We start from the raw sequence: 15,087 nt of genomic DNA, 5'->3' as shown, positions 1-15,087 counted from the left end.
GGATATGCTTCACATGTGTTTTTTTTTCCCATTTGAAAGACATTAAATGATACTTATGAATATTCTTCCCTATCTTTAAACCTGATAGATAGAGAGATAGACCAGACCGAAGATTTTATTTTTTGTGTGCTGTTTATAAAACAAACAAACACACTTAAGAAAGACATTAAATGAGATAGTGTAGATAAAAATTCCTACTATCTCACGATCATTTTAAAATTAGTTTCCTTGGGGTGCCAGGGTGGCCTGGTTGGTTAAGCTTCTGACTTCGCCTCAGGTCATGATCTCATGGATTGTGGGTTCGGGTTAGGCTCTGTGCTGACAGCTCAGAGCCTGGAGCCTGCTTCAAAATCTGTGTCTCCCTCTCTCTGTGCCCCACCCCTGCTCACTCTCTGCTTCTCTCTGTCTCTCAAAAATAAATAAACGTTGAAAAAAACTTAAAATAATATTAAAATTAGTTTTCTTTTCCTTGAACCCCTCGGCAACTCCGTGGGGTAGGTGTGGTCTTTACCCCCATTTTACAGAAGAGGTGACAGGCATAATCAAGAGAAGTGAAGGGACACATACAAGATGGCTTTGCAAAGAAGTTGAAAGTCAGAACCCATACCTAGGTCTCCTCCACTGTTGCTGTATAATAAATTATCCCCAAATGTAGCAGCTTAGAACAGTAAATATGTATTATCGCCCAAAGCTGGTAGAGGTCGGAGTCTGTGAATGGCTTAGCTCGGTGGTCTGGCTCGGGGTTTCTCAGGAGGTTGCTCTCAGGCCCCTGCCAGGGACTGCAGTCTCCAGGGCAGGAGGTGCCATCTCCAAGCTCACTCAAGGGTCTTTTGGCCAGAGGCTTTGGCTCCTTGGCAAGTGGGCCTTTCTGTGGGGTTGCTCAGGACACAGTTAGGGTTAGACCTGGGAAAGAAAAAGAAAGGTCAAGGGAGGGGGAGCGGCGAGGGTGGGGAGGGGCAACAACTAAGTTGGATGTCATAACCTCATCTCCGTAGTAACATCCCATCAGTTCTGCCACGTTCTACTCCTTAAGAGTGAGTCACCAGGCCAGCCTACACTCCAGGGCAGGGGAGTGCACAAAAGTGTGGGCGCCAGGAGGCAGGGAACCCCAGGGGCCACGTTGGAGGCTGCTACCACGGGCACCTTTTCCACTCCATGATATCATATCTTGTCATCTTTGCAGCTACTCCCAAAAGGAGTACTTTATGAACTTCCTGAAGTTGCAGTGTGGCCAGTTTGGGGGGATTTATATTTTCTGTAGACAGACAATAGCATTGAACTACTTAGCAAACCAGGAAGTGGAAAGTGGTTATAACGGAATCCAATTACTTTCATTGCCAAGGCAGTGTAAAATGCAACATGTAAAAATGGACTTAATTGGTGAAAAATTAATTAGACGATTAAACTTATTTCTGCTTAAATACATTTAGGTGTTAATTGGTAATTTGACTTGAGGTTTATTTTAAGGTGGATTTGTTATCCTGACTCTGTCCTTTAAGAAATGATCTCAGTTTAATATGCCAGGAGCACTCCCGGTCTTGCTAAGAAACAATGTCTAGTTCATTGTCATGGTTCTTCTCCAGATGGGACCGATCAGGGTCAGATTGGCCCAGAGAGCAGAAAGGCATTTGCTTTGGAAGCCCCATCAAGAGGAAAATCTTTCTATTGCCTGAGGGGCTTTTCTGGGAAGGTTGAGCGGTAGTGGGAATGGCGTAGGATTACAAGTGGAAAATAGAGGGACTCCTTAGATTTCTCTACTCTGTGACTTTGGGTGAGTTACTTATGCTGTCTGGGTTTCGTTTTCTACATCTGTAAAATGAGGTGGCGGGAGTACATAATGTCTGAGGTCACTTCACCCATAAAATTCTATGATTGTCAAGTACAGTGCTCTCACTACAGGAGGGAAACTCTGCAAGGGTTTTCTTTTCCTTAAAAAAAAAAAAGAAGAAGAAGAAGAAGAAGAATTCTTAGCCTTATCAGTTTGCAAGAATTTGTTTCACAGGGTATCTTATGCTCTGGTTAAACACACTGGGTTGAATACATGTTTACTTGCAAGTTCTCTTAAAATCCCATTTAAATGGACAAGGAGAATGGGCAAAGAGACATCAGTGGACAAGAGAAAGGATGGTAGGAGCAGGTGCTCAAACCCTGCAGGGAAAAATGCCCACAAGAAGTCAAAAAGCTTGCCTAACAGAATCCCAGAAAGGCCCAGGCATTTCAGGGAGTCACAGAAGGAGGAGTGAGGGTGAAACTTAGTGATGAATTAAATTCGGTAAGAATGGGTGAATCAACAGTGACATCCCCTTCGCTCCACCCCCTACCCCCACCTCTTCCCTCTCTCACCACCTCCAGGCAGGAGACTAGAAGATTCTTCTCTGGAAAAACTAAGCAATCCCAGAGGAAGGAGCTGCCCCGTGAAAAAGCTAGTGTGCCACCAGAGCACCTAACAGTGAACTCCACCAGTTGACAAGCCCCAAGTCACACACAGAGCCCTCCATCAGCCTGTAGTGCCTCCCTCTCAGTGTAGATCCTCAGCCAAAGATCACCAGGCATGTGAACAAAGCTTCCTGACAAGGAAGATGTCAGGAATTTTCTTCAGGTAAAGGAGGCAATGCTCATTCAGATTTCTCCTCAAATGTCACTTCATCAGAGAGACTTCCCCTGGACAGAACCTTCCACTACTCTCTACCCTTCACTCTGCCTAATATCAGGGAGAACAGAAAAATGGAAGGGAGAACATTATTAAAATAAGTAATAGGAAAATTTTCCCCAGAACTGAAGGTTATGAATTTCTAGTTTGACAGGGTCCATTGGGTGCCAAGCACGATGACAGAAAAAGACCCCACTGAGGCATATCGCTGTGAAATTTTAGAACCCTAGAGATGAAGAAAAAAAATCCTAAAAACTTCTCAAGACACAAGGTAGGTTTCTTGTTTTGTTTTTGTTCTTGTTTTTGTTTTTACAAAGGATCAGCAATCAGAATGGCCTCATAATGCTCAATAAAAACATCAGAAGCTGGAAGAAAATAGAGCAAGCTATCAAAATCCTGAGGGGAAATGATCCCAACCTGTAATTCTGTATTCAGTTCAATTATCAATGAAAAGTTGAAGGGAGGTAAAGACATTTTTAGATAACGCAGCGTTATTTTTCTTGGAATAAACCAAGCTAGAAGGTGACATGGGATTCAGAGGGTCTAAATCAGGAGAGTGGCGAAGGAAGCTTCTAGGATTCGAGGTGCTGGTCAATGGAAACAACCAGTACAGTGGAAGGAAAAAGCAGTTAGGGAGGTCTGTGAGAAAAAACGGAATGAGTAGAGATGATCTGAATTGCTTGGTTTGAGGAAATGTCAAAGTGCTGTTAGAAGGCCTGAGAAAAATAATTGCTTTGTATCCAGAATACTAAGCAAGTGAAAAAAAAAAGAGGTAATTATTAACTTTGGGGTAAACAAAAAGTTGTCCAAGAAGAGAAGCATATCTTGGTACACTAGCTCAAGTGAGGAAAAATGATATAATCATAATAAGGTCAACATTAAGTGTTAACGTAAGCAGGAATTATAACCACCTTGAGCATAAGAGGGGAACAGGTACTGCTTTAGAAAAGCAAACTCCTCCTTCATCAGGCTGGCCAGTAGTTGATTGGGAACTCGACAGATGGAGACATAGCATCTAAGTTTGTCCTTTAGAGTTATGAAGGTAAACACCAGAAAAAATATGCAAATTAGTGATCATGGTGGCCTCTGGAGTGAAGAGGAGCTGATTTTCATTAAAGGTGTATTTAGCAAAATTTAACTCCTTAAACTAAGAGCAATCGTTACTTTGAGAAAGATAAAAGTGAAGTTTTGAAGCTTTGCAACTCTTGTGTCTACCCCTCCTTCATCAGCCCGTGTGAACAGAATAAAATCTCCACTTGAGGTTAAGACCTGGCTCAGGCTTACCCTTCTCCCTGAGTTTGATGTGAGGAGGTCTGGAGAGGTCGTCTTGCTCACAGACCTCACCCCTGCTGGTGATGGATGTCTACCATGTGGCAATGGTGGGGAAGAGAGAGCAGTGGACTGGGGTTAAAAGATTTGGGTTCAAATTTAGTTTCTGCCGCATGTTAGCCACTTGGTGTTAGAAAAAAACTCATCTCAAATATTCCCTGTGCACCCACAAGACAGCTGTTAGACACTGGGGGTACACATCCCTGTCTTTGGGGAGATTAAAGAAGGGGATAAGTTAGCTTCTTCATGGATAGGGGCTGCTGGCTGGCTCAATCAGTAGAGCACATGACTCGCTCGCTCTCTCTCTTTTTTTAAAATTTCAATCCAAGTTAGTTAACATACAGTGTAATAGTGATTTCAGGAATAGAATTTATTGATTCATCATTTATATATAACATCCAGTGCTCATTCCAACAAGTGTCTTCCTTAATGCCCATCACTCCCTCTTAGCCCATCCCCCCACCCAACACCCCAACAGCAACCCTCAGTTTATTCTTTATATTTAAGAGTCTCTTATGGTTTGTCTCTCTCTCTGTTTTTTATATTATCTTTGCTTCCCTTCCCTATGTTTATCTGTTTTGCATCTTAAATTCCACATATGAGTGAAATCATATGATATTTGTCTTTCTCTGATTGACTTATTTCACTTAGCATAATACACTCTAGTTCCATCCACATTGTTGCAAATGGCAAGATTTCATTCTTTTTGACTGCTGAGTAATATTCCACTGTGTATATATACCTCATCTTTTTTATCCATTCATCACTTGAGGGGCATATGGGCTCTTTCCATACTTGGACTATTGTCGATAGTGCTGCTATAAACATTGGGGTGCATGTGCCCCTTTGAATCAGCACTCCTGTATCCTTTGAGTAAATACCTAGTAGTGCAATTTCTGGGTCATAAGGTAGTTCTATTTTTAATTTTTTGAGGAAACTCCATACTGTTTTCCAGAGTGGCTGCACCAGCTTGCATTCCCACCAGCAGTGCAAAAAGGGTTCCCCTTTCTCTGCATCCTTGCCAACATCTGTTGTTGCCAGAGTTGTTAATTTTAGCATCCTGACAGGTGTGAGGTGGTATCTCATTGTGGTTTTGATTTGTATTTCCCTGATGATGAGTGATGTTGAGCATTTTTTCATGTGTCTGTTAGCCATCTGGATGTCTTCTTTGGAGAAGTGTCTGTTCATGCCTTTTGCCCATTTCTTTACTGGATTATTTGTTTTTTGGGTGTTGAATTTGATATGTTCTTTATAGATTTTGGATACTAACCCATTATCTGATATGTCATTTGCAAATATCTTCTCCCATTCCATCAGTTGCCTTTTAGTTTTGTTGATTGTTTCCTTTGCTGTGCAGAAGCTTTTTATCTTGGTGAGGTCCCAATAGTTCAGTTTTGCTTTTGTGCCTCTGGGGACATGTCAAGTAAGAAGTTGCTACAGCTGAGGTCAAAGAGGTTGTTGCCTGTTTTCTCCTCTAGGATTTTGATTGTTTCCTGTCTTATATTTAGGTCTTTCATACATTTTGAGTTTATTTTTGTGTATGGTGTAAGAAAGTGATCCAGGTTCATTCTTCTGCATGTTGCTGTCCAGTTTTCCCAGCACCATTTGAAGAGACTGTTTTTTCCATTGGGTATTCTTTCTTGCTTTGTCAAAGATTAGCTGGCCATACGTTTGTGGGCCCATTTCTGTATTCTCTATTCTGTTCCATTAATCTATGAGAGCACATGACTCTCATAGTTATGTGGGTCATGAGTTCAAGCCCCATGCTGGGCATGGAGCCTCCTTAAAGAAAAAAAGACATATGGGGCGCCTGGGTGGCTCAGTCGGTTAAGCATCCAACTTCAGCTCAGGTCATGATCTCAGGGTCCGTGAGTTTGAGCCCCGTGTCGGACTCTGTGCTGTCAGTTCAGAGCCTGCAGTCTGCTTCGGATTCTGTGTCTCCCTCTCTCTCTGCCCCTCCCCTGCTCATACTCTCTCTCTATCAAAAAATAAATAAATGTTAAAAAAAAGAAAAAAGGTAATAATTTCTTCATAGATAAAATAGGAACTCATTTTTTCACTTATTCAACAACTACTTACTGAACATCTTTGTGCAGGAGCCTGGCTCTGAGCTGGGATAAAACACCAGGAGAACCTGGCTGCTGGGGAAGGAGTAGCAGTAACTATGGCTGGGGCTCTGGGTTACCAGACTTGCAGAGCACACGAAGACTGCAGGATAAAGAGGAACCAGAAACACAGCATCTCAGGGCCAAGACCCAGACTCAAAGCCCTTTTACTGGAAGGTGGGGTTACATTAGTGGTAGCTAGCTCCACCCTACATTGTACCATTATATTTTCCTTCTTAGGACTATCTCCAGAGGGCTAAGATTTCAGGGTTTTATAGATGAGAGCCTTAAAAAATATCTAGGGGGTACCTGGCTGGCTCAGTTGGTTAAGTGCCTGACTCTAGATTTTAGCTCAGGTCATGACCTCACAGTTTGTGAGTTTGAGCCCCACGTTTGGCTCTGTGCTGACCGTGCAGAGCCTGCATGGGATTCTCTCTCTCCTTCCCTCTCTCTGCCCCTCCCTGCTCTCAATTAAATAAATAAATAAATAAATAAATAAATAAATAAATAAAATAAGTAAATAAGTAAATAAGTAAATAAATAATCTAGGCCACTAATTCCTACACTTTTCCAATTCATAAGTCAGTAACATCACCAAACTGATTTGGTGGGCCAACAGAGAGTTACCAACTTCTTACTTGCTAAATGAAGACATGGGAAAGAAACATGCAGGAGAAAAACCCAGCTACCATCTACCATCATTTCACAAAAGAAATGATAGCTTACTATAAAAGGTAGGAAAGACATAATCTCAGAATAAAGGACAGACTTTTACACTTCATGAAGTTAACTTCCTTCATGAAAACATACTATGTTGGCTTTATTTTTCTCATTTCATCGCAGACCTGCACTGAACCAAGGCCAGCTTCAGGCACCCTTTTACTCACCAATCCCTTCGTGTTATGGGTAAAGAGATCACGGGTCAAGCCTGGATCAGATGTCCGGGATTAAGAGCCAGGACTCAGAGCCCTGTCTCCCACCCTCTTTCTCAGCTTCCATTTGTACTACAAATCCACTCTGGTGGGCAGGAAAGAGTGGAATCACTGACCAGCTCCTGCCCTGATGAAAGGAGAGAGAAAAACTTAAGGAGAATGACTTCCCAGTGAGTCTACTGTCCTCTCTCACACCTTCCTGACACCTCCACCCCCCAACTGCCCACTCTCCAGGCCCCCTCTTCGGCCTTCCTCTGTGACTTGTGACTCTTGTAGGATTGGACGCATCTGACACTGTTGACGATTCTCTCTCCTTGAACGTCTCCCTCCCCTGGCATTTTGCACCAGCGTCTGTGGGTTCCCCTTCTGCTTCCTAAGTAACCCTTCCTCCTTCACTCATTCCTCTTTCTGTCTTAGAAATGTAGGTATTCCCTGGCATTCCCTCATTGATCTCATTCATTACCATTTACATGCGGACAGTTCCCAAACTTTTACTAACCCCAGGGCTGTCCTTTCTTCCGAGCTTCAGACTCATGTTGTTAATGGATATCTTGATATCCACCTGTAACTCTGGAAGTCACCCAAAATAACATGCTGCAGTCAGAAAGCTTCCTTTTCCTTCTAAATCTGCTCCTCCTTCCCTTTTTCCCTGCCTCAGCTACAGCTATCACCCTCCACTCTACCTCCAAAGGTAGACATTTTGGAGTCAAACTTGACACCTCTTCCTTCCTTCCTGCCACTTTTGGATCTGGCACACATCCAACCTATCCTTTCTTAGAAATGTCTTGGGGAGCCTGGGTGGCTCAGTCGGTCGGGCGTCCGACTTCGGCTCAGGTCACGATCTCACGGTCCATGAGTTCGAGCCCCACGTTGGGCTCTGTGCTGACAGCTCAGAGCCTGGAGCCTGCTTCAGGTTCTGTGTCTCCCTATCTCTCTGACCCTCCCCCGCTCATGCTCTCTCTCTCTCTTTCTCAAAAATAAATGTTTAAAAAAAATTAAAAAGAACTGTCCTTCTAATCTTAAATGTCTTTAAGCCCATCCTCACTGCCTGACAGTGTCATTTCTTTCCTTTGCTAGTGCAACTAATGCAGCATTTCCCTAATTGGCTGCCACACCAGCACTCACCCACCTCTTTTGTGCCCAACTGCTCTATTATCTAAAATACAAACCTGAGCATGCTGCTGTCTTTCTTATGAAATGTCTATTAGAATCAAAAAATTTTTTAAAAAGGAGAATTTTAAAAAGTATAATCCTCAATGCTGATGAGGATGCTGTGAAACCGGCAATCTCATTTATTGCTAATAGAAATGCAATTTGTCGAATCATTTTAGAATGCAATTTAAGGATACATCATAAAAGCTTAAACATATTCAGTCTTTGACTAGTAATTCTACTTCTGAGAAGCTGAGGAAATAACCCCATCTATGAAAAAGCTTCATGAACAAAGATATTTATTACATCATTATTTATATGGAGAGAAACTGGAAAGAGCCTAACTATATTACAATAAAAGTAATCTATGATACTGGATGGCCTATTATACAGCTATTAAAAATGACATTTACTCATAGAACAAAGACAAAATAAAATACACTAAAATGTCTGTAATGATTATTTCTAACTGGTGGGATTATGGATGACTTTAATTTTCTTTTTTTTTTATAATTTTCTATATTTTCCAAAGTTTCTACCATAAATAACTATTATAATTAGGTAAGAAAATTTGGTTTTAAATACTGCTTAGAATAAGTTTATGGTAACTGAAAAAAAGAGCAGCATATCAAATTGTACATAAAACATGATCTCACTACAACCACAAATGAGAATATAAGGAAATACAGCAAACCATTCATACTGATTGCCCCGTGGTGATAGCACTGTAGGGAATTTTTTGTTGATTTCACCTTCCTGCTTTTCCAACTACAGTGGAAGAAGAGTAGACACACACACACACACACACACACACACACACACACACACACACCCATTGCCTGCAGGATTTAACCCACATACCTTACTATGGCCTAATTGCCACAGGGACCCTGGATGACATTTAAAAAAAATTGAGCTATAATTCGCATACCATAAAATTCACCTTTTAATTTGTACACCTCAGTGGTTTTTAGTATATTCACTAAGTTGTACGACCTAATTCCAGAACATTTTTATCAACCCCAACAGAAAGCCTGTACCAATTAGCAGTCACTCCCCATTCCCCCCTTTTCCCATCATTAATCTACTTTGGGTTTCTATTAATTTGCCTATTCTGGACATTTCGTACAAATAGAAGCATACAGGATGTGGTCTTTTGCATCTGGTTCTTTCATTTAGCATAATGCTTCGGAGTTCATCTGTGTTTCAGCCCTTATCAATATTTCATTCCTCTTAATTGCCAAATAACATTCCATTGTATGGACATACCACATTTTGTTTATTCATTTATCAATTGATGGGCATTTTACTTGTTCTCACTTTTTGGCTATTGTAATTCTTGCTTCTGTGAACATTCATGTACAGGTATTTGTGTGATTATGTTTTCAGTTCTCTTGGGTATATATATAGGAGTGGAATTGATGGGTCATGTGGTAGGTCTGTTTAACTTTTTGAGGGACTGTTTTCAAAGCAGCTACCCTATTTTACATTCCTACCAGCACTGTATGAGGGTTTCAATTTCTCCACATCCCCACCGACACTTGGTAATGTCTGTCTTTGTTATTGTAGCCATTTTAGTGGGCATAAAGTGGCATCTCATTGTGGTTTTGATTTGTATTTCCGTAATGAGTAGTGATATGAAATTTTTCGTGTACTTAATTGGTCATTTCTTTGGGGGAAATATCTATTTAAGTCTTTTGCCCATTTTAAAATGTAAGGTTGTTTGTCTTTTCACTGTTGAGTTGTAACTGATCTTTGTATATTCCAGTCTCTTATCAGATATATAATTTGCAAATATTTTCTCCCATTCTGTGGGTTGTCTTTTTAGTCTGATGGTCTCCTTTAAAACACAAAAGTTTAAAAGTTTTTTTTAATGTTTATTTATTTTTGAGAGAGAGAGCGTGAGTGGGGGGACTGAGAGAGAGGGAGACATAGAATCTGAAGCAGGCTCCAGGCCCGTCAGCATAGAGCCCGAAGCAGGGCTCAAACTCACAAACTGCGACATCATGACCTAAGCCGAAGTCGGATGCTTACCCGGCTGAGCCACCCAGGTGCCCCAAAACACAAAAGTTTAAACTTGAAGTTCAATTTATCTATCTTTTCTTTTGTGCTTTTGGTGTCACAGCTAATAAACAAACCATTGCCTGATCCAAGATGATGAAGATGTGCATCTAGGTTTTCTTCTTCTTTTTTTTTTTTAATTTATTTATTTATTTTGAGGTGGGGGGGGGGGCAGAGAGAGAGCAAGGGATGGGCAGAGAGAAAGAGAATCCCAAGCAGGCTCCATGCTGTCAGCTCAGAGCCCACCACGGGGCTCAATGCCCCTAAACACAAGATCAAGACCTGAGCCAAAACCAAGAGTCAGACACTTAACTGACTGAGACACTTAACTGACTGAGACACCCAGGCGCCCTGCACCTGGGTTTTCTTCTAAGAGTTTTCGTTTTAATGCTTGCATTCAGGTCTTTGATCCATGTTGAATTTCCTTTTCGTATGTGGTGTGAGGTGAGAGTCTAACTTCATTCATTTCCATGTGGATGTCCAGTTGTCCCTGCACCATTTGTTAAAAAGACTATTCTTTCTCGGGAGATCGAGCCCTGCAGAGCCTGCTTGGGATTCTCTCTCTCCCTCTCTCTCGGCCCCTCCCTTGCTCTTGCGTGCACATGCTTATGCGTGCTCTCACTCACTCTCTCAAAAACAAATAAGTACATTTTTTTTTAAAATTTGTTTTAACGTTTATTTATTTTTGAGACAGAGAGAGACAGAGCATGAACGGGGAAGGGTCAGAGAGAGGGAGACACAGAATCCAAAACAGGCTCCAGGCTCTGAGCTGTCAGCACAGAGCCCGACGTGGGGCCCGAACTCACCGACCACGAGATCATGACCTGAGCCGAAGTTGGACGCTCAACCAACTGAGCCACCCAGGCGCCCCAATAAGTACATTTTTAAAAATTAAAAAAAATACTATTCTTTCTCCACTGAATTAGTTAGCATGCTGGTTGCAACCAGCTGACCTTAAATATCAGGGCCGGATGACATTTTAGCTTATCTGCTAGTCTTCATCAGACTTCTGTTTGCTAAGCTTTTCTCATCCTTGATACCTGTGGACAGGCTGGTCCTTCACCTAACATCCACTTGTGTTGGTAGCTGGCCATCTTCATTCTCCAGATATTATCTGTACCCACAGCCTTCCCTTCTCCCCCCAAGGCAGTCAGCTTCTGTGTCCCTGGAGCATTTTGCTCATACCTCTCTCTATCATTGCTCTATTCACCTTGTATTAACGTGATTTATTCATGAATTCACCTGGATATACTTTGAGATTTCTGAGAGCTGCACCCATGTCTTAATTCTCTTTGAAGCATGCAGCACGGCACCTGGCACTTAACAGGTATTTCATGAATGTCAGTTGAGTGACCATTGACTGAAATTTCTGAAAATAAGCACTAGGCTGAGGACTTTAATGGGAAGAGAAAGGAGCAAATTATTGGATCAATGCCTCTCACCCTCTCCCCATCAATTCCAGAGACTAGTATTTGTTCATTCATTCATTTGTTCAACAAGTTTTTATTAAGTACCTGTTCTGTGCTAGGCATTGAGCTAGGAGCTCAATGTGATAATGTGGTGAACGCAAGCAGACGTGGTCCCTACCCTTAGTGGTGTGTACAGGGTAGTGCGTAAATCAACATTAATAAAAGAATCATATAAACACAAAAAATGCAAGCACCTGTCATCAGACCATCTCTTGTGCTCTCTACCGACCTCCTGCTCATGTGTTCATTGGTAATTTGACCACCGGGCTCACTGACTTTCTCTGTACCTCCACTCTTGCCATTGTCTGTGGTGACCCATGTAGATGACCATCTGTTACCCTGCCTCTTGTTTCTTGATGCTTCAATACCATCATCCTCTCCTCCTCCGCACCTCAGCCATAGTCACACACAGACCTTGCCACAAGTACAGAACCTCTAAACTTTCCATTCCAACCATCCCATTCCGATCATCACCATGGATCTTCCCAGCTCAGTGATCCTAGGACTACCGTTCCAACGGTTCTCCCACCTATTGAGGTCTTCAATCCCCTGGCCCTCTACCATATTTTCCTGTCCTTCACCACATAGGTCCTCCTTTCCTCCTCACCCAACCTGACTCTATGGCCTAGTATTGTGATTGTTCCATAACGCCCATGCTCCCTGTGTCCACCTACCCAAACCCCAACCCTGGTTAAACCCTGTGGAGCACCTCTTTGGTACTTGCCCCTGGTCACAGGAACATGGCTGGAGAAAACAGTAGCAACTGCACAGACAGGTCTTGTTTTACATTGAAGTCCTCAAACAAGTGGACTGCCTCAGCACTGCCCAGCGATCCTACTACCGTCCCCAGTCAGTCTGCCACCCTCCAAGATGGCTATTTGTACCTTCTCCTCTTTTCTCCAGCCTCAGTGCCCTTCTCCTGCCTAGTTCTCAGCTGATGATCTCATCTTCCTATTCACTGAGAAAACAGAGGCCATCAGAATGCTCATTATCCACCACTAAACTGACCAGCCTCCAGCATCAATATGTATGTGCTGTGCCCTCTCCTGTCGCAGATTACAAATTGTCCCCGTGCATGTGGAGCGCCAAGCTCTCCACCTGGACCCTGGACCCCATTCTTCCTCATTTATTGGAGGACTGGTTGCAGTGATCTCTCTCTTGTGAATCACCAATGTCATCCTTCCTACTGGAACATTCCTTTTAGCGCACAACTATATTGCAATGCTTCCCATCTTAAAACAGAGTAAAAACCCAAACAGAAACACCCTCCAGAATGCTCATGTGTTTCCCTGCTCCTTGTTGTAGCAAAATTCCCCAAAAGACTTGTCTAAATGTCCTCCAACCTCATGTAGTACCTTCCCAATTTGCTCTCTCAATTCTAGCCACATTGGCTTTCTGCTGTTCTTTGGACTTACTAAGTTCATTGCTGCCCCAGGACTTTTGTCCTTGCTGTTCCTTTTGTCTGAACTCGTCTTTCCATTCACCTCGTCATGGTTTGTTCCCTCATTTCACTGAAGCCTCATTTTAAGTGTCATCTGTTCAGAAAGTGTCATCTTCTCCACTGCCCTTATCTGAAGTGATTACCTCTGCTCCTGCCACCACACTAATCCTTACCCAGCCTTCTCTTCCTCACAGCACTTATCACTGCCTGATGTTCTAGTAGGTGTGTATGTGTTTGTTTGCTTATTGCCTCTTCTTCTGTTAGAGTGGAAGCTCCCTTGGGACTTCTTTGTTCACCATTATATTCCTCACCTCCAGAATACTGTCTGGCACATAGTAGACACTCAATAACTATGAATTAATAAATAGATGGATGGCTGAACATGATTCTGTGAGGATGTAGAAGGGAAGGATTTACCCAGTCAGGAAAGGTAGAGAAAGCTTCCTTGAGGATGTATGATATTGAGACAAAAAGAGAGGGCTAACCAAGTGAGCTACGGAGGGACAAATATTCCAGACATCAGGAGTGTGCAAAGGTCCTGGGGCTGGAGGAGTGCAGCAAATTCAAGCTGAGAGAAGGCCTGCATGGGGCACAGGGAATGAGAGGGAGCCGGTATGAGGTGGGCAAGAGCCAGGCCCTGCCATTCTTCCTACAAAAATGCCATGAAGGGCCTGGAGGCCTGGGGTATGCTCTGGCTTCTGTCCTAACAGCAGTGGGAGGCCTTGGATGAAAGGCACAATGTGATTAGATTTGCATTTGAAAAGCTCCCCCTGATGCACTTATTATTGCTAATAATGATGATATGATGATGATGATAAATGCTTGCATCTGGATAGTGAAAGGTCTTTTCAAAGTATTTTCACACTCTCCACCCGAGCCTCAGCCTCTTGAATCCACCAGCAAAGCTGCTGAACCTGAGGATGTAGTGTTCTACTGTTACAGGGATCAGGTTTTCTGAATCCCAAATCAGGGCCCATGGTCTGAGAAAGGACATTCCACCCCCACCCCTCCTTATTTTTTTTTTTTAAGTATATAAAAGCTATACATTCCAATCACATTTAATTACACACTTAACAAACTGTCTCCGTTAAAAAAATGCCCAGATATTGAGACTGTTCCAGAAAGTTAGGGGGAAGTTATTATTGTAAGCAGCCTTGCATCGTCACCAAGACATAGTCACACTTTTAAAGTGATATGTGTCCTAACATTGTTGGGCTATAAATTCAATATATTAGGACAATGATTTAAAAGTCAACCAAAGTTCTTCTCCCTCCTCCCCTCAGTAAAAGGGCAGTCGCTCCTGTGAGTTTGGAGGTCCTGTTCTGATTTTGGGGGGGGGGGTGGGCAGGAGAGTGGAGAGAATGCTGAGGCCTTGACCTTTTGGGAGCTGGGGGCTCAGGGGGTCATGAGCACAATGTCCCTTCAGGGAGATAACCCAGCTAACATATGCTGCTGTTACTGTTGTGTATTTTGAGTGATGGTGCACCTGCTGAGTTTATGAATGGGAAACAAACTCCAGGGAAGGCGGGAGAGGATGGTGGGTAGGAACAGAGGCAGATGAGGGTAGACAGAGATTCTCTGATTCTAGAAATAAATGTGCCTGTATACACACAAATACACGGGAAGATGCTAAAATCAAGTCTTCCCCTGAGTCTGTTTGGGAGATGGGCAAAGGGACTCAGTGTGATCTTACAAATGGAATGATGGGCCTTAAGATGTCTTTCTAGAAGTCTCCTGGAGGAAACCAAGAGGAAAGGGTGACTTTCTGGGTGATGACTGTGGAGAATGGTCACAAAAGAGAGGCGCGGTGAGCCCTAGGGACCAGGGAATTTATGGCAATCAGCCATCAGAACTAGAACGTGAATGAGTCACGTTCTTTCCTTCTGCTATTAGTAACTGGCATCACTTGGCTGGGAAATAAAAGGCCGAGATGTGATTTTATAACTGC

The 15,087-nt window shown here is 42.8% G+C and overlaps 1 long non-coding RNA gene across 5 annotated transcripts in view; it reads left to right on the top strand.

Annotated features, from left to right (window-relative positions):
• LOC109492130 overlaps nt 1-15,087 on the top strand; it is a 79,231-nt gene that overhangs the window by 21,622 nt on the left and 42,522 nt on the right. For all 5 annotated transcript variants that reach the window (XR_006586588.1, XR_006586591.1, XR_006586587.1 and 2 more), the window contains exon 2: nt 2,797-2,921. This is a non-coding gene — a long non-coding RNA (uncharacterized LOC109492130). The remainder of the gene's footprint in view (nt 1-2,796; nt 2,922-15,087) is intronic.

The sequence above is a fragment of the Felis catus genome, chromosome D1, assembly GCF_018350175.1.
Source record: "Felis catus isolate Fca126 chromosome D1, F.catus_Fca126_mat1.0, whole genome shotgun sequence".
NCBI classification, from domain to species: domain Eukaryota; kingdom Metazoa; phylum Chordata; class Mammalia; order Carnivora; family Felidae; genus Felis; species Felis catus.
This window is presented reverse-complemented; position numbering and strand designations above follow the sequence as displayed.